The sequence below is a fragment of the Manacus candei genome, unplaced genomic scaffold, assembly GCF_025592945.1.
Source record: "Manacus candei isolate 608988 ecotype Guabito, Panama unplaced genomic scaffold, ASM2559294v1 h1tg000043l, whole genome shotgun sequence".
Lineage (NCBI taxonomy): Eukaryota > Metazoa > Chordata > Aves > Passeriformes > Pipridae > Manacus > Manacus candei.
This window is the reverse complement of record NW_026138091.1, coordinates 5,185,296-5,206,873: the sequence shown is the minus strand read 5'-3', so window position 1 is coordinate 5,206,873 and position 21,578 is coordinate 5,185,296. Positions and strand designations below refer to the sequence as shown.

Below are 21,578 nucleotides of genomic sequence, written 5' to 3'. Positions count from 1 at the left end.
CATGTAGTTAGAACACAAATTTTAGTTTAAATAAAATAAGCTCTTGCTTTTAAATCACAACAATAACTGTAATTTAAAGTAGCTGTTACTGTGCATCTGTTCAGGTGGTACAATAATACAATTAAAAATTATTTAGATTTTCAAAGTGTAGTTGGGCTTTTTGTAAAACATATAGCTAAGCTGCTTTAATTTTGTGGGAATAAGAAGACATATGATGTAGAGAAACTTGCCTGGCTGTCACAAACTTGACCTCTTCTGCCTTTATGGTACTGCTTGCTGCAAGCCTCTTCCCTCTTTTGTACCCTCTTCCCACTAATCCCAAGGGGTGTAGCATTCATAGGAATCTTGCAGGCTATCTCCTTTATTTATGTTACTGCATTTCTTTCTACAGTTTTATGGCTCTTTACGTGCCTTCATTTAGCCCTCCATTTCCTTGCAGTGTTTCTTATTAATATAATAATTTTGAATGTTTCAGAGCTCATTATCTTCCTTCTCAAACTTAACTCATTTACTTGCCATTTGGGATACTGCTGATAGTGGTATAATCTCACCCAGGAAGAGCAGTTGTTTTTGGGAGTAGCCCTCCCTTTTTCCTCTTCTCCTTGAGTCCATGGTCATGTTTTATTCATGTGCTCCTTCTTCCTTGTCCAAAGAACATTTTCAAGACCACATTTTCTTCTTCTGTCTTTGCAAATGAAGCTTCTGTATCTGTCACCTGGAGTACTACAAGTACCTTCTCCCTCTTCTCTTGATATTCTTATCTCTGCAATCTGTTCAAAATAGAGCTGGTACAACATTTCCCTACTCTGAGTGCTAGTTTCCTCGTCAAGCTAAAGCTAGCGTATTGTCTTTGAATTCAAAGACCCACACTGCATATTTCTGCATCATAGTCTTCTTTTTCCTTGCTCCTTTTGGTGCTCAAATCAGTCTTTATTTCTCCCTCCCCTTCCCCTGCCTTTACTTCTGTTTCATGTCATATCCTTCACTTTGATTTACAAAACTTTTGAGAATAACTGTATGTCACATGTGTTAATACTACTACAAGAGAAAATGATTGCACCTCTAACTTCTCTTCTTGGGTATTAGAGTATCCTGTTGTCTCTTTGCTTATACAGATGAATTACATTTTTATCTACCCAAGCTGACAGGGATGCTTGTTACTTTTGCATCTTTTCTTATAGATGCCTGTGAAATGTACGTTGCTGTATATCTTTGAAATCTGGTTCACTTGTCTAGTGACTATACATTGTAAAGAGCACCAGTAGCGTGCTTTGAAGTCTATTGTGTGAGTACCCTGTCAGATTTTGTGGATTTTTACTATCCTATGTGATTTCAGTTAGTAAATATTTTTTTCTGCACTTGGCAGGTTTCTTTGGTGAGGCAAATAAGATGCAATCTGAAACTTTTATTGAAATTATATACAAATTGAATTTAAACTGGCAGTCAAAGTAAGTGCCATGTCCTATGCTTGACTTATTGCAGAAATAAGCTAAAATTAACAGAGGTAATATTTTTTTCTTAATAAGGAAAGCCAAGGGACTCAAATAATTCTTTTTGTGTCTCATGAAACTTTGAGTCACAAGGTTTTTGTGGCTCGTGTTTTGGATTTTGTTTGTGATTTTTGGGAGGGGGTTATTTTGGAGAAAGTTAAACTTTTGCAGCTCCTTATTATTTGAATGCTTTTGGCTGGTAATACAATGAAGAAGTAAACCAGAAATAATTGCTAAAATAAGAAGTTTTAACATATAGCTTGCTGTACCTGTCTTAGAAATGTTTTAGGATAGTAAAGTCATTGTGAATCTCCTGCATCATGGCAGCTGCCTTGTGCTTCCTTCTCTTAAAATCTACTGAATAGACTTTCATGCCTTGAAATTGAGAATGCAGTGTATGTGTTACTCATCAGTCTGTATTGCCATAAATGTAAAAGGAGTAGGGCAGTGGTAGTTAGTGTTAGTTCTCTCAAATGTACCCATATTAATGCTAAAGGGAGCTGGATGTCTATGTAGTATCTGTCTGCCTGCCTATACAGTATCTGTGCAGCTAGGCTGGAGATAGTCTTAAATTCTTAAATAATTGCCCTCTACTTTAAGGTTCCTAAAAGCATTTACTTGGCAAATGTTTGGATGCTCTGTGTGAATGTGAATGCCTGCTTTCTTATTTTTCTGATAGCTACCTCTTTCTTCATTTGCTGTACAAGTTTTAGGTGATGGTATTCAGTTCCTGAGAGAGCTTCCTCTGCATTTGCAGTTTTGCTAGGAAGGATACCATTATGGTAATCTTTTTTATTAAAAGGCATTTAGTTCAGACTTTTTAGATCTGAAACAGTAATGAACGAGCTAATATTAAATACAGTATGATCCAATAAATTGTTTTCTAAACTCGAACTTTGTGGTATTTGTTTAGTATTATTATAACAACAGTGTTGTGCCTATATTTAGAGAAATCCTGAGTGATTCATGCCAGTTGATCAGTCCTGCAACTCCAGAGAGTGCTCCATTCCTAAAAATTGCTGGACTAGAAAAGAATGTGTACAGGAACGGAAAAAGGGAAGGTGCTACACAGGCCTCAGACAAACTATTTTATTTTTTTGTATTTTCTTCCCTCCTCCTTTTTTTTAGTAGAGGGGTAGGTGGGTAAGCCTTTCTTATACAGTGCTTACATCCTCACTCCCTAAGTTCCAGAACTGCTTCTGATAACAGAGGTGGGCAGAGCATTTCCATGTTGTCCTGTGGCTCTTTAGTTCTAGAGGAATGTGTGTTTTGTCTCAGAGGTACAACATATACCAGAAACTTAGATAAGCTTCTAGTTTCTGTAGGACTCTTTGGGTTTAAGTGTACATTATGACTGTTATTTTAAGATACTTCTGACCACTTAGGGTCTTGAAATATTTCTACCAGTAAAGGGCAACAAAGTTCCCTTCAAATTCTAAAGTTCAAGTTATTTGTCTTGGATTTTCTCTGCCTACAGTGTTATGTGGATCATCTGACCTTCACAAATGTGTTTTCTTTTACTGACTTCAGTCCATAAGTGCAAATACATTTCTTTAATAAATCTGTCTTTCTGCCTCAGAGTTCTTTATTCTGAACTAGTCCCATAGAACACAACTTCATGTATGTCTGCTAAATTTAAATTTACTTTTCTTGAAGAGTTTGTATTTCTTATGTCAGCTATAATATAGAATTTTATTTGTTAAATGGATGTAAATAATTGTAAATTGTATGGTTCTAAAACAGTTTCCTATCAAAGTAAAAACTTGTTGAACATTGTCAGTAGTCTGAAATTAAAACTACCTTTCTGAATGTTTGATTATACCAGTACTATATCAGTTTAGCATTTTTCTATGAATTCTTCATTTTAAAATTCTTCATGTAAAATAAATCAATAATGCTTATTTATACTTAAACCTGTCCCCTAACCTGTTTCACCCTTCCCAAGGATATAAGCACCTCTGATTTATGCTGGGGCTCAGCCTAAGGCAAGCTGTGTTTGTGTCAAGGCTGAAATATTTAAGTGTTATGGTTCACAGGTACAAGCGTGTAAAAAATCATTTGGCAAGGAGTTTTATGTTCACATCTCACCTCTGATAGCTTCCTATACTTTTATCTATTGGTAAGTAAATTGCAGCACAGTTTTGAGCAGCTCTTTATTTATTTAGATCCTGATTCATGTAAGATATTGCTTAGTGTTTTGGATTCTCATTGAACTAGAGGTGACCAAATTTAGTGACACACGTGGGAAAAATAAGGTTCAACTTAAGCATATGCTGGTCAGTTTGGAATTTACTGGTTAGAAGCTCTCCTTAGGAAGGATGATTTCTTTGTAGTTTGGAGTAGGAAGATACCTGAAGAGAAGGAAACTGGTTCAGCTGAGGCGTTGAGGACAGACTGAAGTACCTAATGATAAGTAGTGTACTCTGATGACTACTGTGGGATACTTTATACTAATAAGTAGAGTGATATTAATCAGTTGTTGTGTGATATGTCAAACTGCTTTGGTTATAAAATGACTGGTTGCAGTTGTACTATTTGATTGACACTAGTGCTGACTTCTGAAGTGAGCAGTGCATTAAGGAGGGTGTACTGGATTCTTATCAAGTGTCCTATCATACATGTATTAGTGAGGCTTTAAAGGAGTTAGACTTTAAATTTGTTCTGTGTCAAATATTATTTCTCAAGTGTGTTATACCAGGGAAATATAGCTTCAAAAAACTGTCTATGTTCTTGACTTCAAACCAAACAAGGAAGTATGAAAGAAGAATGCCTGTGTGATGGAATAATTAAGTCTAGCAGTGGTGAACAGTGAAGTGTTTTACGTAGTAGTTCGAACAGTAAATGTTGTGGGCTGACTGTGATTTGTGAGAGATCTTGGTTTGCATTCATTGTGAAGACTTTCTATGAATTAATTCTAATACCAAACGCAATTTCATTTAAGTCACATCACTGATCACCTTTCGGTTTGAATGGACTGTTTTGAGGTGGGGAGTTGTAGGAAATTTTGTTACTACATAGCATGTAAAACTAGAAAGAATAAGGGAGTGTTGTCTTTGAAATACATGTCCAGGGTTGCAAATAAAATGCAACTTAAATTGTTACTAAGAATTGTAACCAAAATGTTTGATGTTAAATTTTTATGTTAAACACTATTTGCTGAGTTACTGATAGGCTAATCCTATTAACAAACTTTATTTAAACTTTCTTTGGGCTTCAAATCTGTATTTGTGAATATATTGCTTTTATGCTATTGGTGAAAGTAAAACCATTGTTAAATGGAAATTCGGTAAAAATCTCAGAAATCTAGAAACTGAGTTTTCTTTGTGCTGTGCCCATCACACTTTCTTTCCAAACCAAGATATGGAGAAGAAGAAAATGCCTTTTTTTTCCCCCTGTTACATAATGTGTAATTTAGGACTAGGGATTTTTGCTTAAAAAAAAAAAATTATAGAAACACATTATTACCAAGACTTGAATTTTTGTGCTGGTGCAGATGCACAGTGAGTAGATCATTCCTACCTCCTCTAAATATATTTTTAATTTGTTTGAATGACACAGTTCTGCCCAGCTGCTGTACATTTGGGTGAATTGTTAACAGTTAAACTGGATGTCAGTAGGTTTGGGGTTTTTTTAAGTCAAAAATAGTGATTGGGGCACTTTTTCTGCAGTTCATTTTGCGCAATTGCGCACACCGTGATTAAACTATTTGTAAATGAGTTTAGAGTATGCCTTATGATATTTTTTGTTTGTTTGCTTTAAGAGGCCATGATGTGAACTGCAGCGATTTAGCAGCTGATTCTTAAGTAGTTCAGTGTTTATCTCCTGAATAAGGTCGGGATTTTGTTGGGAGGCTGGCACTCAGTGAGGACAGTGAATTTATCGGCTGACTTCTTGGTTGCTACTTCCCAGAACTTCATTTTATTTCCGTGAAAACTGTAAGTGCTTCCCTATGAAGCGTGTGCATTCATAGGCAGACATTAGACCTGTTCCTAAGTAATGGATTGTATCAGTGGGTTTTATTGTGCCCTACATTTTCATACATTTTAAGCATGATTTATACCTCTGTTTTAATACTTTTTTCTTTTTAATCAATGAAGGTACTAGATGTGCTTCACCTAGGGTTATATTTCAGTAGTGATGGCATATGTCTATCGTAGTGACTTGGCAGAGATTTTAAACACTTTGCAAATGTAATTAAACTTCTGAAAAGTGTCCACTGTAGAAGATTCTTTAGGGAAACTCTCAAATGAGAGTACAGTGCCACATAAGTAGCAGACAGAGTTAATCCTGTGATTTCCTAGGCTATCTGATGGCCATCAAGGAAGCCTAGATGTGCTAGAGATCAAAGAACTCAGCTCCTGCTTCAGTACATAGTAAGCTACAAAAATGGCTAAAATTAATGTACCTATACAAATTTGTTTTATCCGGTTTGGCCATAGCTCAGTGAATATAATAGACAAAAATGTATTGCCTTGGCAGCCAAGAATTAATGCAATTTAGATTGAAAAATGTAAAAATTACACCACTGGGGATAAGTGATTCACGTTGCTGCTGTGTGAGGCTGTTAGAATGGGCAAAGTTAACATGCTCATGATCCTGTTTGAAGTAGGCTGGTGTGATAGGGCTGCCTGCAGAAGTTGCTGTCTCTTCTGCAATAGAATTAGTTTTAGGCTGCAGCACTAGGCAGGTTTCAGAATTTGACAGCAGCCCTTCTTGCAGCATACCACAGGCTTTTAGTTGCTGGCACAGCAGGAGCAAGGCATGAAGATAATGTTGCTGTGGTTCTATCATGTATTATTTAAGTTTTCTAACTGCTTGTTTTCCCTTCTGCACTACAGTTCGCTTCCCTCTCACTTGTGATGTTATAGATATATATAGGTTGACTAAATATAGGTCAGTTAAAAGTCCTTTCTTCTTCCCAAGGAAAGTAACATCAGTTGGTGCACTTCCCATAATTTTCTTGCTTCTCTAATTATTTTCCAGAATACTTGTTAAGCAGTATTGACCTCTTAACTAAACCCAACAATTTTCTTTTGCTGTAATTTAGGGAGTAATGTACAGAAATTGATCTACCTATTCAGATGTCTATATAAATGGGTTGGAATTTATGAAGGAGCATAGGGATGTTGGGTTAATAATATTTGGAATGTTTGGAGTTAAATAATTTACTTGGAGTTGTACAGCAGTATCAAAGCACGTATGTTTAGAAACACACTAATAAGTTGCTTATTTTAATGATCAGCTATAAGAGAGAATACATCCAGTTCTGATGTAGAACTGGACCTGTGGAAATGTAGTGTTTCACATAGGTGAGCAGCCTAGAGGTTGGTGGAGTTAAACAGAAGTTTAGGAACTGGGCAACATAAGGTAAGGCAGTGGATGAGCATAGGGAATTGAGTGGGAACTGATAAAGAAAGAGGAAGAAGATTGATTTTTGGGAATATTTTGAATTTTGACTTACTTTATCCTAATATTGCCTATTACATATAGAATTTGAATTACGTTGTTTTACTATATTAACATTAGCTAATTATCATGTTTCTTAGTTCTAAATTACTTTCAAAATACCTGCAGTATTGTGAGGCATGGATAAGTGTTTCTGTGCTTTTGGGTGTCTTCCAGTGTATACGAAGGGGTTGCAATAAGTGGGTAGCATCTCTGGGATAAAGTGCACTGTAAGTAACATAATGATTATTTCACACTGCTTCCGTAACTGCATCTAAACTTTCTTTAGTTTCTTTCTGTTTCTGTTCTAGAAAATAATGAAACTTTTGCAGATTTTGTTGCTGGATTGCAATTTCTGTAACATACTCTTTTTGACTAATTCAATTATTGCTAGATGTAATGTGTTGCTTTGACAGAAACTTGTGTTTTGTTTACTTGTACTGTGTGAGACACACCATTTTCATTTGCTTTTGAGTTTTATTTTAGCTGCAGAAGTACAGAGAGAAAGAATAGGAGTCATAGTTTATCTTGGATATCCAAACTTGCTTTGGAACATTATTGCCAAAGGCGATTATGCTTAGTGATTATTATATTTATGAAGTTGTTGTGTTTTCTCAAACCACAATTCTTGTAAAAGGATAATTATGTTAAAGCTTGGGCTATTCTTTGCAGATTCTGTGCCAGCGCCAAAATATTTTCAGACAATATGTAGTTATCATTTCAAAGATATGCTTTTAACTTGAAATACTAAGTAGTGTAGTAAGTTTTTAAAACATAATATTCAGTAAACTAGGACAGTAGTAAGTTTAAAGTTAAAGCAAGTCACTTATCTTGCACTGCCATCAGGAATCAGATCTGAAATGTGCTACTTAATGTGAAGGCTTAAAGTTTATGTTCTTGCTCTCAATTAATTTTATGCTATTGATCTTTTGCAGAGGGAAGGACAAAAATCTTACCATTTGTAGCTATTGTTGCTTAACACTTTAGTGGTCGTGTTGAGCAAATCACAGACTTCTAAAGCTTTCATACTACGTGTTTACGTAATTTAATACTGAGTTGGATAATGCTTGAGGTGGACTATGTAAGGGTTTTGATATCTGTAATTGATTTTTTTGAAAAATGATACAAATTACTTCCACCAGTCAGCAGTAATAACTTAACTGTCAGGAGCTTAATTTTAATTTGCACACTGAAGTGAAGTTCTGTGTTCTTATTTTAAAGAAAATTCAAAATTAAGTGGACTTCTTTAAAAAACAAAATCTCTACTGGCTAAATGGTCACTAATTCTGTTCCTAAACATTTAGAAACTTTCGAAGCTGTATTTGTGCAGAATTTTTGACACATTGCAGGGTAAATGGAAGTTAGAAATAACGCTGTTAGAAGTTGTAGAGTGCCGACAAACTGCTTGAATAAGTGTAGATTTAATAAGCCTTATCAATATTATTCTTGATGTTGCAACTGAAATACTGTGCTTTGTATGTATGTAATTCTTTTCCCAACTTTTAAACAAATTTCAGTATTTTCTTGAAATTACACTTTTCACACATAACTATAGCTTTAGATGAACTTAGCTTTGCATGAAGTATGTTGAAAGAAGGTTTTCAGAAGCTACAGACTGGTTTCTTTTCCCTTAGGTATTCTGTAGGGTTCTGTAGAAGTGACACACAGGTGATTTATTTTAGCAGATTTTTGTAGTATCTTCTTGTATTATAATGAAGCTGTATTTATGACCACTTTAAAATGGTTGAAGTATGACCTATTGCAAAAAAAGAAGAGTAAGATTTCTCCATAGGCATCATGATCCAGCCTTCCTTTTGTTGGCACTAGTCATAGTGTGGTCCTCGGATCTGCAAGATCAGTGCAGTAGTTTGGATTGAAGCTTGTCTGGCTAATTACCACATAGCCAGGGCAGGAAAGACCATGTCTTTTACCTGCAGTCACCTTTAGATCAGCTGAAGATAACACAGAGTAGGATTTTGAGGAAGAAAAGCAGTTAATTTAAAATGTCGCACCTCACAGTGACTCTTTAATTTACAAAAGGAAAACTTCACACTGCTCTATAACCATGCATCGATTTTCTATACATGGGAGGAAACAATATGTCCTTTTTATAAGTTGAATTTGTATTATCTCAGAAACACAGGCTTGGTTTTGAAAAAGGTGGGGGTTTTGTTATCTTTTAACTCCTCTTATGTCAATTCTAATAGACACAATTCTAGTAGAGAAAATTTAAAAATTTTAAAGAATTATTTATTTTTTTACATTTTTGAGCTATAAAGAAGAACAAGTTGAGTGGGAATAGGTATGTAAATATTAGTAGTGAGTCATTTGCACTTCTCTGTGATTTCACAACAGTAGTAAGAAATTATTTTAGTTTGGGGTTTTTTGGGGGGAAGCAAGCAGGGGTTGGCAGTTTAAAAGTTTATGGAGTAGTCCAGTATTTAATCCTTAGTGAGTTACACAACTATTTTGCTTACCAGTATTCAGTGTTTTGGCTTTTTTTTTTTTTAATGATGTAGAGTCATCTTAGTTACTCCCTTTATGTAGCTAATATCAAATGCTCTGGTTGAAGTACACAGATACTTCTCATAATGAAAATTATATATGAATAGAATAAAACTGAATTTCTTCTGTATATGGGATTTTTTTCACATTCTTCTCCCCATTCATTCCTGGATCACATGTACCTAAATATGGCTACTTGGATGCAATTAATGTCATGTGTTTTTTAAAAAAAATGTGAAAGAGAATATTTAAAAGAAACTCAAAACTTTTGAAAGTTTAGCTTTAATCTTGAGTCTGAGGTTAAAAGAGCTTTCACAATTCCAGCTATTTTGAAGGCTGTCTGCCTGTAGTAACATAAATCTTTAACATAAAACATGGCCCTTATTAACATGAGCATCTGCTTATAAGAGTAGAAAAAGTGCCATTTTCTTTTAATCTTAGTATTTCCTTTTCACTATAAATACTTTTTGCTACCTACAAAGTAACTGAGCTTTTGGTTACATTCTGCCTAGATTGGTAGTGTTGCTTTGACGTGCAGAATAAATTAAAATGCAAAATTATTTGGGATTTCTCCTCACTGTTAAATTCAGAATGATGGGAAGATTACAACATGAAACTGAAATTCTTAATGTTAACTTCTAGCTTTACTGATTGTGAGGGGTGTTCTTAGACAGCTGTTCACAGGACTTCTTTTCTCTGTTCTCCAAAGAAACATTGTTATCTATCCCCATTGCATGAAGACAACAGAAATCCCAGGTTTCCGGAGTTGCACTGAATCAGTAGGAAGCTTGTGATGTTAATTAGATATTATTAGCAGCATCTATTTGCCATTTCAAACTAGTGTCTTTTTCTGGATAGACTAAGCAAGAACACTTCAGTATTTTGAATTTGAAAGAATTAGTTTCTGATAATAGAAGATGTGGCTTTTAGGAATGACTTGGAAAATACATTTAAATTTTAATGGCATCCTTTAATGGTTTTTATTGGGTACATATGTAAATTTCTATGGGAAAATGTGCACAGAGTATGATACACATGCCTGTGCTATTGTTAATTTGTTTGGCTGTTTTTAGTGGTGGTTTGAAGGGGCTGTTTGTTAAGTTGTTGTGAAATGATAATCTTTGTGTTAGTTCTCACAGATCTGGTACAACTTTTTGAGAATCTCTGTTTATTTTTGCAGGTAGGAGGATTTATCTGACTAGCACAGCCAGCAATAGCAGTGGTGAGATGGAGGCACAGGCAGGCACTTGGTGCCTTGGAGTTTCTGGAAAGTTCAAAGAGAGAGGCTATTCCTTTTTACAAAGTGAAGACCAACAACCTATTTCAGAGTTAGTGGAGCAAATGCTGAATTTTATGTGGTGAGACCACATGTCAAATCTGTCCTGCTTAAAACCAGTCACACTGGGAAACTGCAGGTTCTAGTATGTAGTAAAGCTTTGGAAAAGAGAAACTACATGCTCAGGAACTCTCTGTGTCTGTATTATCATGCCAATGGGTACAAATGATCATGGCCTTCTGCCAGTTTATTGTGTAGCTTTGGTAAAGATTGAACTTTTTGCATTAGAGACAGTTAACTTGGATAATTCTGGGTTTTTTGGGAATACAAATGAGCAAAGTTCTTTGAACCAGTCAAGCATACTTGTCAATGTGTATACATGCCAGTATCCAAAATTACAAGTTCGTTGGGCCACTTGGGCAGATTGATGAGATAATTTTTGTGCATTTGGTAGAAATAAGTCTTATCATCCTAATGACTGTTTATTCATTAAAGGTCTCAGCGGTTATTTACAGTGTAATCCACAGTGATTAGTGTTCAACTTCATTTGCCATGGAGTAAGTTTTTTGAAATGCTTGATAGGTACGTGTTCTCTTGACCCATCTTCTTTCTTTGCCACCCAAACTTTCCCTTGCATAGTCTTCAGACAGTAAGGGAATGGTGAGAGACTTTTCAACCAGGTACTTCATTTGCCTTTGTATGAGCAAAGCTCTAAAAACAGTTACAGAAGATATTTTAATCTCACATGATTAAGTGTCCTATATATGGACCTTTGGACTTGCTAGTTGTGTTAACTCTTAGGAATACAGTTTCAGTAGAAAAAGTAAACTGCTTCTGGTACAGGATGTCTTGAGGATGTCTTCATTTTGAGGTCTTCCACCGTTATTTTTTCTTTCCTTGTCTCTTGAACTATTGCAGAGAAAAGTTTTAAATGTAAAAATAAAAAAGTGGATTTGTCAGCACTGTGCTGATTGTAAGTAAAGTATAGCTGGACTTTCTTAGGAAGCTTTGTCTAAGTCATGTTTACTAACACACTGTACCCGTTCCCCTTTCCAAGCCTGTACCCATCAGATGTATACTTGGTGCCTTTACAGTTGAAGGTTTGAAGGGTTATAAGCAGTACAATACCAAGTAATACCTTTGTAAGTGTAAAATTGCACATAAAAAACCCTCATAACTTGTACTTGAATTAAGGGTGAGGTGCAAGGCACTTCAATTGGATGATAAGCATAACAGTGTTTTGACATTGCTGAAATAAGTCTGCTAATTGCCAGTTCTTGGACAGAGAATATTTTCATTGCACAGGAACAGACAAAAGCAGCAAGATAGCTGTGCCCCAAAATGGTGATACTAGTTTAGACTGGTAGAGGTATTCCTGCCAAGGGATTGTGGCTGGACTTAAAAGTTTTCATGTCTGTTACAGTGTGTGTAATGGTCAGCTGAAATTACATCTCTTGTGGTACCTGCAGTATAAATATTAGGGCGGGTATTATCAACTGTTCTTTATAGATTATAGTTTAAATGGATAAGATGGGCATGCAAAAAAAAAAAAAGGGTACTACGTAAGTGGCTGTAGGTTGACAGCAATGGTAGTAGCACGTTCCTGGATACGAGCTAGGAATGAGCTGAACAAAGAAAACGGAATAAGAGGCAGATAACTGAGATGAGGTGTAATGCAAGGAAGTGAGGTGGTGACTGTAACAGAAAGAAAACATTGCCAACGTAGGAAACACAGTCAGTGAGCTGTACGGAGATTCTTCCCAGTGTCCTGGAAACCAAAGGTCATGACCTTACCTGCCTCTGGTCCTGACCCCAGGGGTAGTTGTCTGGCTTTATCTGACTAGCTGTCTCCACTGGACAGAATAATTGGCAGTGAGGTGATTGCTACTGATCACTCTACTGATTAACTTAACCCAAAATTGGTACAAAAGGGTCAGTTGATATTTTCAGGGTATCTCTCAGCAGAGGTCTCTGTGATGGGAAATGGAACACTATAAGAAAAACGGGAAAAAGTAATTAAGGTAGACAGAAAAGGAAGGAACACTGTGTTTGGTAATCATGCTTTACAAATCAATTGTCATATAAAATTGTTCCTGAACTGTGTGCTTCTGGAAAACCTCCTCTTATACAGTACAGTGAGGTTTTTCTCCTTTATTGAATAGGTGAAAGTCATTATCAAAGGTTCTGGATCGAAAGTACCAGTTACATTGATGAAACCTTAAAGTTTACACTTCAGACTTTGTAGCTTCATTACATAGCAAACATTTTGATTTTTCTGTCCAAAGATCCACATACTTTCAAACCATTTGTGTTCATGGGTGTTATTTCCATGGTTTCGTTTTTTAAGATACTCAGTAATCACTTCTGTAATTTATGTCATTCTTGTATGTAATGTGGTGATATGCTAAAATATAGTCCTTGTCAGCAATATATTTTAACACCAAGTTCAAAGGGAGTTTTTATTCTAAAACTGCTTTTGAGAATCTTCAAATATTGTAGAAGGGTGTTGTTTATTCTTAGTTGTAAGTTGCTTAAGGCTAGCCTGGATGAACCTAGCCTGACTCCTTTGTGTTCTGATAAGATACTACGTCTCACCCATTTATTGCAAGCAGTTAACTTTCTACCAGAAAGTTTTCTGACCTTGATTTTGAAGCTCTTCAAGACATCAAAGCTCCACCAGTATTCTTGTCAGCTTATTACAGACATTAATTGCCATGTGTTTATTCTATGCTTAATTATTTGGTGGTTTTTGTACTTAATGGTTTTTAAAAGCTTTTTTTTTTAATTCTCAAAGGTTCTATCAAGTTATCTCATCTTGAAGTGTAATTTTTTTTTTTTTTCATTTGACCAATGACTTTTTCAGTGTAAATATTTACTACTTTAACTTCTAAACCTAGAATTTACTTGCTTAGGATAAAACCACTCTGGTATTTGGCAATATTCCACATCTCTCATATAGAAGAGAGCACCTCAAAAACCATTACTGCATTTCTTCACAGAATAAAACACAGGGGTCTTGGATGGCATGGTGTTCAGAAGAAATTACTTTTAAATAGCTATATTTTTTTATGATAACTAGTAAAAAACAATCCTCTCTGTGGACAATGCCGGTTCCGGTTAGGTGATTTAGAAATTTTATATATCATTCTCTGGGTTTTCCTGAGCCATTGAATTGTGTTATAGGGAGTGAGAAGATCTTGTAACTACTTTATAGGAGTTTGAATATTAACAGTGGTAACAAGCAATATCCCTTACTTCAAAAAAAACTGTTAAAATGTGTAGTTCACAACAGAAATACTGAAAAGCTGGAGTAGAGTAACATAACAAAGGAAATCAGTATATTAGATATTTTACTGCTTTGAGTTTTCTCCTAGAGAATAAAAGGGCTAAGTAAGTCAGTTATCTGTTGGAATTGTTTTTTTAACTTGCAGTCATCTGTACTTGAAGTCTAGTTTAAGATCTTGAATCATGTATGAATACTAAATTTAAAATACAAATTTAGTTCTTGGAATTAAGCGAATTAGAACAGATTTTTGTTTTCTTTCCATTCTTGTCTAAGTAAGTGCCAGCAAGCTTTATGGGCTTGTTATTTAAATGGATTTTGTGCCAAATCATATTACGTGTCATGTTTCTAAAGTTTAAATGGCACTGGTTTGCTAGGGATGGCAAAGTTTTGACGCCCCCAATCATTTGCAAATGATTGGATTTTGTATCTTTTTTTGGGTAGATTTCTAATACTCTGAAGCAGCAAATTGGCTGATTGAACTATGTAATAAATTATCTGTTCCCTCCTTGAAAATTGTTGTTGTATTGGGGTGGTATGCATTTTGGTTGCTGTAACTGCTTTAAAATTAAGCTGCAAGCCCCATGGATGGGTCAGAATCATAACTTTTAAAACGATTTTGTTAAAAAGAACCTGCCCAAATCTGTCCTTTTTTTTCAGGTTTTCAGTGATTTTTCTTTGATAGTAAGGTGTGACTGATTATTTAACTACAACAGTTAAGTTGAAGAGTAACTACTAAAAAGAGTAACTACTGTGGGCATAGTTGCAAAGAACATTTCTCTTTTTGGTGCTGTTGGTATAAAAACAGTGCCACCCCCTTACTTGGTTCAGGTGTTCATGTGGTGAACCTGATCAGGAAGCTGGTCCAGATTAAAAAATAGCTGAGCAAAGAAAAGAATGATTATTTTTAACCCAGATCTATTAGGAGTGGCATACTGATATTTGGAAATAATGGGTAACTGAAGAAACATTTTTAGAAGGTGAAACCTGAGATAGCCAAAAATCAGGTAGGTATGGAATTTTCTTATTAGTTTTTGTTTGTATTTTATTTCTCAGTTGCAAAAAATTGTATTTTACATACATTTAGATAGAGACAGATGGAGGAGGAACATAAGTCAGTTTATCTCTGGTCAGGTTGACCTAAGGAAGCTGTGATCTGGGTATGGCTTGAACTCCCATCTGAGCCAAGCATGCAGCCAGCAGTCCTGCTCCCTCCTGCACATCCCTGCCTTCTCCTGATTCTACCATCTCTGTCAATTAGGGCAGCAGAAAGGCAGCTCAGGAAGCTAAACTGGTTGAATTGTAACCTTCCAAATATATATTTTCTACTGGCCTTGCTCCTTGAGGCAGCTCACTGTGGAGACTGATGGAAGCCAGAGCTCACCTGTGGCCCGGAGCAGCCGAAAGCCCATCGCTGTGGGTCTGACTTTTGTTATTGTGTAGCCTCCAAACACCAGGAGTGTGACCTCCTGAAAGGTAGCTGCATATATTTCTAATCAGCCCTGCTGCCCTTCTGCTCCTGTTGTATGCACTGCCCGCCTGTCCCTCCACACTGCTGGTGCATTACCCCTGCCTGGTTTAGTCAATCACCCCTCCCCTCTGCTCTCCTGGCACCCTTGCAATTCTCCATTGCCTCCTGCAAAGTGCTGCTTGAACTGCAGGAGAGAGTAGGAGAGATGGGAAGGTGTCCCAGTTTGAGATGATTTGCAGGGGTGGTGACTTCGGGCAGAAGTTTTCTCCCTCAGATTCAATACCCTTGGTACACCTGGATGTAAATGGAAAAATAACTCTTTACCAAGAAGAAATGCTAATAACAATACTGATAAAATTGGGTTAAACTAAGTGATGAGGAGAAACTTCCCAAGGACCAAATAAGAGATGGTGGCTGGAAAAAACACATGCGGCCATAGGACAGAGACAAGGTGGCCACCCTTCCATGTGGTTTGCCTCCCCCACACCTGGGAAACCTGGCAGGAATGATTGGAGAGTCAGTGCTGGCAGGAAACGATGGAAAGCTGGAATTTGATACCAGCAGATGCTGGAGTGAGGCTGTGATAATGGTACAGGCAGCCGGAGCAGGGCTGCGGACCCCTCAGGCAACTGGAAGGATCCGTAAGACACCCACTGGATCCAGCAACGAGACTTGGTTGTTGTAATTTCGATGTTCGTTGGTTGAAGTGGTCGCAGTCTGCACCCATCGAGGTGGTGGTGGAAGCCCTGGGTGGTGAGGAAGGTCCTGTGTGGTGAGGGAAGAAACCTCGTGGTGAGTGAAGTCCAAGTGTGGTCTTTTATTGGGCTTAGGCTATGTGGGAATGCCCGCAGTACCTTCTCTGGATGATGTAATACTAGAACACGGGATATTTTGGGAGTCTTTGACATCTTCTAAGATGTTACAGCTACCAGTTATGTCAGCACAGGTGGATCCATTATGGCCAGCATCAGAGATTAGTAACTTCAGACTGTGTGCAAATTGTCCTGATGCTTTCCCGGAGGGCAGTTACCACAGCTGAGTCATTTGTGTAAAGACAAAGAAACACTATCCAGACTAGCAGGAATTTGCCTCTCTCCTTTCTTGTTCAACACCCAGCTTGTAGCCTGAGGTGGCAGGTGTGAATGCCTTTAGCACCTGGGTGGTTACTTTGCACGTGGTCAGCTTGCACCTTGATTGTCTGAGTCCTCAACATTCCAGTCTTTCACACTTGTGGATACATTCTTGTCCTAGGATGATAATACCACCCTTATCTCAAGTTCCCCTCACAGTCCAAATTAGTAGGCATATTTGGGGAAAAGAAAAAAGAAAGGCTGGATACCAGAATTTTTGTGTAACCCCAGACAGAGGGTGAAATGAGCCTTGAGCTTATGGACTACAGTTCAGGGAAAGCTGTTTTAGGAGTTGCAGTGGCTGACTTATGAATAGGGACTCTTCATAAATGAGACAACTTGTCTGCTTTAGCCAATGAAACAGTTAATGTCAAGAATACTTCAGTTGCCAACGCACATGGAGGTCTGCAGGGCTTTCAGAGCATCATTAGTGCATTTGTTTTGGTTTCTTGTTTTCAAGGCCTTTTTGAAGTTTAATAATAAAAAATATAACAGAAGAGCTTCTGTTTGTACCTTTTAAGCTAATGTACTCTACCAAGTGGTACTACTTCAATATCCATTATATAGCACAGCTGGCACAGAGTATTGAGAGTGCAATCTGCTTTGGTAGTGTTATTGATGAAAGAGAGTATGAAATAAATATGAAGAATTAATGTAGTATACTATAGGAATACACAAACTGGTTGGTGTCTCCCCTGGCCTCAATGTATATGTTTTCCACAGTGGACGTTCATCAGAAAAAAAAAAAAAAGCAAATGGTGTAGCCGTGGAGGGTAAATTTTGGAGGCTTTAGTCCCAAGTAAAGACAAGACCCTGCTTTGGAATTGATACCATTTTCAAAGACTAAGGATGCCTTAGAATTTTTAATATTTGTAGCAAATATGGAGTTTTAGTATGGCTGTAAAGTGTCTCACACTTTATAATAGCAGTTGACAGTTACCAAACCTGTTTTCATGCTTCATTTCAAATGGATGCTGCTTTGACATAGGCATGGCTTGTAATGGTAGGAAAGTTTTGACATCTTCAGCAGTCTTTAGAATTAATACTTTATGAGAGAAAGTGGGCATTCAATACTGCCATCAGGTGCTAACAAAATGGATGGGCAAAGACAAGCTATAAAACAAATCAGCTTGTCTTCCATATGCAAAAATGTTTGGAGTTTTAGTGTGGTATTTTAAACTGCATCAACCTCATTCTTAGTATCTTGAGGTTGCAGAAGTTTGCAGCACATTCACTCACAAAATAATACAGAAACATATGGCCATTGTGAACTCATATTTAGAAATTACCACTGAATGCAGTTTGTAGAGAAACAAAACATCTATATGGAGGTTTTGAGGGGTACAGTGTTTCAGTGTGCAGTGCTGGGAATTCTTCATAATCAAGGAGAAGAGGAGGTGCGTGAGGTTTATCTGGAGCTGAAACTTAAGGCTACTGTCCCTGCACCAGGAAAGTTCAGTGCACTTCTTAGGCCTTTCATTTAGGATTTTCTTTTTAAGCTGAGTTGTGTCACTCTTGCTCATTCAGAGTCTTCATATGTACTTATGAACTCAGATCTCGGAAATGATTGCTGTGTGAGAGCATGTGCTGCACGTATTCAGACGTCATAGTTGTTGATTAGAAAACATGCCTGTGTTATGAAAATGAGAATCCAAAAAGATAATAGGGGATAATTTCAGTTCAATAAGGTGAATATGATTTTTCTGTGTAGTTGAAGGGTACCAGTGCTTTTAAATGTCATGTGACACACAAGGTGGACAGTTTAATCCTGAAAACCTTGCACAGAAATTATTTTCCAAAGGACATCTTCACTGTACAAACAGTCTTCCAAACTAAAAATTTGGAATAGTAAAATGCCTGAAGAATAAGCTTCAGTAATGTCTTGCAAAGAGTTAAGTCTTACAAAAAGAAAACTTAGAATCAGATTCCCCTCCCTCACCCCCACCATTTCAATCTTAGGAGGGGCAGCTGTTAATTGTCTGTTGCACTCATTTATTTAATATGTTTTAAATATGTGTCAATACTCTGTTTTGAATATCCACCAACAGGAAAAGGAGCAATATGTACAGTATGATGCAACCTCAGTGCTGTCCTTATGTTAGGCTGCAAGCTCTTCCAGTGGCATGTGTTCTAAACAGAGAACAGGCCTTACTGCTGGAATAGGTGTTGTGGGAATGGTGCTCTTCCTTATCAGGACAAACTAAGCTTTAATCTTTGTTCTGCTCCTTGTTCTGCTGTGTAGACACTGATATACACATGCACACACTAACACCCATGTTTCCATTTATATATATTCTTCTAATACTACTTTTACAGCTCTTTAAAATACTAGGAAGAGAGTTATACAAAGTGGACAATTTGTTATGGATTCTATAGAAAGGTGTGTTTATTCTTTGCTAAAAGAAAATGCTACCTGATGTTAACATTGAACAGCAGTTGTCTAATGTGGTGTAAGTCATCTAATAAAATAAAGCTTTGTAGGGCTCTATATTCAGAGATCTAGGCTATTACAGAAATTTCTGTAGTGTTTCAGAAGTGATCAAGGACACATTTTATAAGACTCTAAAAGGAGCTTTTCTAAAAAAATGGAAATATAATACGAGGAAACAGACCTTTTAGCTGTGTTAATTGTAAAGGACTATGAATAAAGACTTTTTTGTTAAATGAAACTTTGCTCTCCATTGTACAGATAGATCAAACTAGTTTTTGGTAACTTCCATCTCCAGTAGAAATACACAGATCCTAATAGTCAGAATTTTTATGAGTTGGTGTAGCCCAAAGCACAGACAGACATCTATGCAGTCAAGTTACTGTGATTTAGCAAATCAGCTGCATTAAGTAAATGTTCTAATGCTCTTCTTCCTTGCAAATACAAAGAAAAAAAATTAACCTAAACCTGCTTTTTGGCAGATGCAGTTCAGTGGTGACAAAAGATACCCTAAGATTGTGGATTTTACTTTACTGAATGATCTACATAGTTTTGATTTAGAGGTGTAACTAGCTGTTGTTAATATTTCCCTTTTATACAACAAGTTGGGGCTACAGGGTAGATAAGGTTAAATGATTATTCGAGTTTCTGCTTAAAGTGGGAAGAAAAAAATGTACAAGGAACACAGGAGGCATGTAAACAGAACTAAGAAAATCACGAGTTTCAAAAGTCATGGAAAGAGTTCTATGCAGAAAATCGAAAAATGGTAAATACAGAAGGCAAATTATTTTTTAAAGAACACAGATTTAATGAGATATTGGGAGGATGTGAATATCAGTTTTCCGAGAAAGAAAAGCCACATATAAAAGCTTGATGTTCAGGTAAGGCCAGGTTCCTTGTATCCAAGTGCTAAGAACTTGCTGATAGTGAAAGAGGAACCAATGGATGGATGAAGAAGGGCACATATTGAGAATACATACTGTATTTATTTATTTTTATAAAACACAGTGTCATGGTCTTAGTTTGGATAACATCTTACTGAATCTGCTTAGCATTTCAGTAAGAAAGACCCTGTAGGCTTTCCAGCATTGTTTCTATGAGTGTATTAGAAGACTGTGTGCTAAACATGTCAAAAATATAAAATGTTTGAGTGAGCAATGTTTCAGAGATTAATATATTACAAAATATAAACTCAATGCCATTTACTTAATTACAAAATTTGGCACTTTGCTGGCTTTGAAAACTTGGCAAGACCTGTGGGCCTCAAGTTTTAGTAGGCATTTGTGGTTAAATATTGGAGAGCTGACTCACTATTTAAACAATTTCAAGCCAGGCTTCCTTTTCAAGAATAAAGCTAGATTCTCTCTTCTTCTTTGACCCCTTTACTTGACTTAATTATTGTAGCCTTCCACTTTATTTTCCCATCTTCTTTCCTTTCTCCTTGATCCTGTATCCAAAAAGCTTTTCCATAGCACTGCACTTAAAACTTCAGTCCCATTTCTTCTGGTCTGTTGTTGTGTAAAAGTGATGTTTTCTGTGTATGCTGTTCCTTAGAGGACATTTTAAAAGAGATTCAGAATTTCCAAGAATAAAATAATTTAGTAGCGCTTGCTTGTTTAACCTAATGTTGTGGTTTGGAGTTTGATGTTCTGGCTGTTTCTTTTAAAAGGATGTAGTTAATCTGGCAGACATTCACAGAAAACAGTATGGTTGTGTGGATCTGGAGAAATTGTTTTACTAAGAAATTGAAAAATATTTGCATGTGTGTAAGTTGTTTTAAAAATGATACCAAGTAAAACGTAAGTCTTGTTTCTCTGGAAGTTCAGAGTAAGAGGATTGTCTTTTGGAAAGCGATTAAAGAGTAGAGCAAGGAACGATGTCCCACATCCTCAGAAGGATTAATGGGGATGGTGGAGCAAACAGCTTTTGCACTCCTGTTCAAGATGCATGTTTATTAAAGACCTGGAGTCTTTGAAATGCACTGAGGTGAAAATTTGAAACTCCATTTAGTGCTGTATAGGTATATGTGTGTGTGTGTGCACCTGTTGAATAGAACAGTTGTGCCAACCTAGTACCTGAATGAAATGTGAGATTACCCTTTATATCGCATTAGGATAGGCCAAAATATGGGGTACGACACCTCAGGACAAGGGAATGCAGTTCTTAGAATGTCATGCTAGAGCAAAGTGGAGAGGTGTAGGATCAGCGTTACATAAATTGGTTTTAAACATCACAAATTTAGCATTGGCAGAGCATTGCTGCAGTTCTCTCTGTCTTAGCTGTTTGAGCTGGACTTAAAGATTAAACTCTACTGTAATTGTGGTGAATATAAGAGCTTTTCTGTCAGAATGAGCATGGTTTTTGGAGGAATTACTGATGAAGAGTGTTCCTACAACTTCCTTCCTAACTCACCTAAGTCTGAACATTTTGCTAAAATGATCACTTCTAAGGAGAACTGTAGAGAATTAATTTAATAGTAGCATATAATTTCAAAGTTTTGCATAATGACTCTTCAAGATCAGTTGGTAGTCCTGAATTTAAACAAACAGC

General features: G+C 36.6%; 1 protein-coding gene across 2 annotated transcripts in view; it reads left to right on the top strand.

Annotated features, from left to right (window-relative positions):
- The window catches only part of FRS2 (fibroblast growth factor receptor substrate 2), a 53,012-nt gene that overhangs the window by 7,316 nt on the left and 24,118 nt on the right, over positions 1-21,578 (top strand). Inside the window, exon 1 of one of the 2 annotated variants that reach the window (XM_051795974.1) lies at positions 14,077-16,262. The exons of the other annotated variant lie outside the window; for it this stretch is intronic. The gene's annotated coding sequence lies outside the window, so the exon portion shown is untranslated. Of the gene's footprint in view, positions 1-14,076; positions 16,263-21,578 lie in introns of those variants that run through there. 2 annotated transcript variants of the gene reach the window in all.